Source organism: Gavialis gangeticus, unplaced genomic scaffold (assembly GCF_001723915.1).
Source record: "Gavialis gangeticus isolate Ggan-Ray unplaced genomic scaffold, GavGan_comp1, whole genome shotgun sequence".
Lineage (NCBI taxonomy): Eukaryota > Metazoa > Chordata > Crocodylia > Gavialidae > Gavialis > Gavialis gangeticus.
This window is the reverse complement of record NW_017729033.1, coordinates 31,922,554-31,927,770: the sequence shown is the minus strand read 5'-3', so window position 1 is coordinate 31,927,770 and position 5,217 is coordinate 31,922,554.

Sequence of the window (5,217 nt, the reverse complement as noted above, 5' to 3'; positions counted from 1 at the left end):
AAAAGGCACAAAATGCAAAATGTCAAATGACAAGGAAATATAGGGCCTAGGTACCGGGGGAGGGGCTTTCCAATGCAAGAAGATTTGCTTCTTGTTATCTCACTCACCCCAAGTCACCTCAGCTGGGAATTGAACCCAGATCTCCCAGTGGTAGGCAGGACACCGGGGTGGGGGGAGGGGAGTCTCTGGGGCCTGATTGGTGCAGAAAGGGAATCCCAAGTCTTCCAATCATCTTTTACCCCTTCAAAACCCCTGGGCCAATTATCTGTCACTAATTGCCCTAGTTTGTCCTGTAGGGATCATATGCTATTGCACCTTCTTTTACTTCCTATATACCTGAAAAAGGCCTTTTTGTTGTCTTTAATTTGTGTTGCCAGCCTAAGTTCGATTTCTGCTTTGGCTTTTCTTACTGCCTCCTAGCAAGTGCGGACCAAGTAGATATACTCTGCCTTGGTAGCCACCCCGCTTCCACAGCCTATATGCCTCTTTTTTTGCCCCAGGTTTGCTTTGTATCACTTGGTTTTGGAGTGACTTTTACAACCCTATGGCTTTCTGTGGCTGCATCTACATGTGTACTTTACTGCAGAGTACACTCATTATCTCCGCAGTAAAAGCATCACAGTCTACATGTGCACCAGTATTAGGGCACAGTAAATTAATTAGAATCTGGCGCAAGATAGTACTGTCTCTGGGGACAGTACAATCTTACAGCAGAGTTATTACATGCGACCAAATGCATACGTAGATGAGAATCATGGCCATAAATTGGACCCAGTCACCCCAGCCAGCCAGGGACCAGACTCCTGCCTGATCTTTGTGCCCCAGCCAGCCCCTCTGCTGCCTGACACTGCCACCCAGAGCTGACCCCCTGTGCCCCCTGCCAGCCCTGGGGCTGCTTTGCCCCAGCTCAAAGTGCTGTTGTCCTGGGCGCATGTGTAGATGCTGCAGCTGAGAGCAGTTGACTCCAGATGAAACTACTCCAAAGTTTATTGCTTCAACTTAATTTCAGGTGTAGATGTACCTTATGAGTAGCTACTCCCCTACTTTTTGATACAGACTAAATTGGAAGAGCAGTTATACTGCTAGCTAGGAGAGCCAAAACTGAACAGAGATAGCAAGGCCTTTTTCAGAATCAGTCCTCAAAGGCTTTCATTCATTATTTTGTTCACTTTCACCTCTTTTTTAAATAGGTTTCTTTTAAGTAATTAGATAATCTTGTGACCATTATTTAGCATTTATAGGTGTACAAGTTAAAGAATATTATATATGGGCATTCTCCGCTCAAGAATTTGGAGTTCCAACTGATTGCCTGTAGGGATTGGGATGGAATTTTCCCTCCTGTTTAGCACTGCACATTTGGAAAGGTATTCATTTGTTATACTCTAAGATAGGGCAGAGATTTATTCTCTTTCTTCTGTTATGTCATGTCCTGGCCCCAGCTTGAGGCAGAATACCAAACTAGATTGGTCTGGGGTCTGGTTTGGCATGGCAATTCTTACATTCTTCCTTTTTTTCTGCAGTAGTTTGAAAATAGCTTAAAAACACCATGCACAAATATAGTTCTATACTTGTAATTTAACACTCAGCTAAAATGTCTAAGCTAGCCCACTCACTTTTCTGCAAGGAGTAGCCATAACATTGTACCAAATTAAACTGCCAGATACAAATCCATTTAACGATGGGGAGAAATGGGGGGCAAAAAAGAGCACTTCTCTTGTTTAATAGCCACCAGCACTATTCGCTGAACTGCCTTGGGATATACACATGCAACATGATTGTCCTTTTAAGAACCAGCAGACATTATGGGAACCCTCACATAGCTAATTGAATAATGGCTGCTGGCTATTAAAAGTTCATCTTTTCCCCTCCACTCAGCAATGACTATGCCATGCATTATTTTTATTTTTTCAAACTTCAAGTCTTAGAAGTTCTTAAACGGCAAAGCTTTTTTCTTTGTTTTCCTAGCACAGTTTGGGCACTATGCACTATCAAGAAAATATTTTTGTAACTGAAGAACATAATATCTGGCACTAGTAGCTAATTTGAAATATTTTCTATACCTTTTGAAATCACCTAATCTGCAAGAAAACAAAATATTATTGCTTTTATGTGAAATATTTGATTCTCATTTTTATTACATTCTCTAACACTGAGGAACCATTCTGAGGTAGGAGTAAAGTTCACTTGAGAGATGTTAGTTTCACATTTAATTCTAGCTTGGAAAAGAATACAGATACCATGGCCAGTAAAAGAGCCAAACAAGACTGTAAAAGAAATTAGACTGAGAAAAGGAACATAGGAAGGATGGCTTTGGCCAATAGCAATAAATGAGAGAATAGCACAGGCAGTGACATCCAAAAAGTAGAAAGACTTTTGGATGTATAGTGAGAAAAAAAAATTAGACCTGCCCTAAAACTTAACTCCTAGATAGGATTTTGGATGACCACCACAGCGATCTTTTCATTTTAATAATGAATATTATAGTGATCAGAGATTTGTAAAGTTTCTTCTTTTTTGTAGCTAGCAGTGGTGATGAGTAGGGAGTGCATGGGGGTACACATGCACCTCCTGAGAGCACTGGTGCACCCCCTGACAGACCACGCTCCTTGCTTAGGTGACAGGCAGGGGGGACAGGCGGGAACACTGGGGCTCCCCCTGTGAGCGCTGGCCGGGGAGTGGGAGTGCTGGATGAAGTATGAAGAGCTGCAGCACTTCTGGGAGCACTGCGGCCACTTTTGGGAGCACTGCAGCCGTTTCTCAGTCAGCGAGATTGGCTGCGGGGGGACTTCCCCCGCCCCCCTGGTTGGTAAGATTGGCTGGGGGCAGGTCCCCTCAGTCAGTGAGATTGGCTGGTCACGGGGGGGGGGGGGCATGTGCCCCCCTGACTAAGGTGGCACCAGTCACCCATAGTAGCTAGAAATGAAGAACTGTTTCTTAAGTAACAGGGACAATTCTGAAAAATATGTAGGCTTCTAATATTAGCAAAATGTATAAGGAAAAAAGAAACAATGATAGGTAACTGAGTAAGTCTTGCACAATCTTTTGTCAGGTAAATGTGATGCAAACCTTTTATGAGAAGTGGTATTTCACAAAGCTTTGGTCATTGTGGTCTGTTCTTGTTCACTAAAATATTTACTTCTAAGTGACCTGAGAATGTTAAAGAGCTATTTTAAGAGTATGTTTCTTGTTTTGCTACGGCCAACTGTTGGAATTGTTCAGGATAACAGAACAAAAGTAATTATATAACAATTTTCCAGGGTGATTTCAGGAAGACAGGCATTTTATCTGTAATAAATTAATAAAGTTGAAGGCTGTACATACATAGCCTAATTAGAAAATGGTAAAGTTAGACAAGAATTTGAGTCCTTAGCTTCCATTTAGAACTACATTTGCTAGTTTCCAAACCTCAGGAAGGGATGAGTTATGTCTAATTTTATCATATGTAACCTCAACATTTAGACAACAGGGAAGGCCATTATATATATATCAAATGATTCTCTCTCTCTCTCTCTCTCTCTCTCTCTCTCTCTCTCTCTCTCACACACACACACACACACACACACACATTAAGTACTTGGGATAAGTAAGCGGAGCTGGTTGATTTGCTTTATATATATATTCTATATTATTTAGGAATTTAATAGAACCATCACTACTGATACCTGTTCATAAGTCTTTCATATCACATTTACTGTATCATTTTAGCAGCATGGAGTGATTGAAGTCACAAGCTGTAATCATGATATAAATAAGCAAGCAGGAAAGCTTTTTTTTATGAATAATTGAGTTTAATTTTATTTTGTATTTGCAGTTATTTTCCTAAAAAAAAAATAATTTTCATTATTACCATTAAATCATGTAGATTTGCAATCAAATAGAGCCTTTATACTAAATTGGGTACTACTTTTTGATAATCAAAGATAAATTCCATCTATACATGTTTATTTATACAATAATGTAATTTACCATTAATCAAATTTATTTTTACATTATTCTTAATAAAAATGGTGAATGGCATTTTTCATTTAACAGATTTGTTTTCACTCTGGGATTGATTATAAAGAGTATCAAATCAAGCTGCACTTGAATAAAAACTGGAATCTAATTAAATGTATGAGACAGCACCTTCAAATTGTTTTTCTTGTTCAATAAAGTTCTCTTTAATGATTTAGACAGCTAAGGTAAAAGAAAAGCTGTTTTTTTTTAAACTGATGCATTAAACATCAGAAGTATTAGTGAATAGAAGGATGGTTTCTGGTCATCATGGGCCAGGTTTTCAAAAGGTATTACCGTCTATCAGTATGCAGATAGGCACTCTACAAACAGAGGGAGCAACTTACCTGCTATTTTAGTGTTCAACCCCCACCTACCACATCCTAAAGACAGTAGTTTTTCAAAAAACAAAGTTTTCAAGGGGCACTGGACATGAACACAACCACCCAAGACCAGAAGGCACCAACAGCTTGACACCTAAATCTTGATGAGATCATATCTCACCTGAGGGTTCTGATCAGGATTGGCACAACAGACAAAAGGAAGAGAAATAGCTGAGATATAGCCTGTTAAAGCTGCTCCATTTCACATAAAATAATTCAGTCAAATTCACGGATGACACTAAGATGTGGGAAGAAGTGGGCACGCTAGAAGAGAGGGACAGGCTACAACTAGATCTGGACAGGTTACAGACATGGGCGGATGAGAACAGGATGGGTTTCAATACTGACAAGTGCAAAGTATTGCACCTGGGGATGAAGAACCAGCAGCATACCTACAGGCTGGGGAACTCCCTCCTTGTCAGCACAGAGGCAGAAAAGGATCTTGGAGTCATCACTGACTCCAAGACGAACATGGGCTGACAGTGTGGGGATGCAGTCAAGAAGGCTAACCACACCTTGTCATGCATCCATAGATGCATCAAGAGCAGGTCCAAGGAAGTGATCCTCCCCCTCTATGTGACACTGGTCAGGCCCTGTTGAAGTACTGCATCCAGTTCTGGGCGCCGCACTTCAGGAGGAATGTGGACAACATGGAGCAGGTCCAGAGGAGGGCCACTCACATGATCAGGAGGCAGCAGGGCAGGCCCTACAAGGAGAGGCTAAGGGACTTGAACCTGTTCAGCCTCCACAAGAGAAAGCTGAGAGGGGATCTGGTGGCCATCTATAAACTTGCCAAGGGGGACCAACAGGGAACAGGAGAGACCCTGTTCCCCCGAGCACT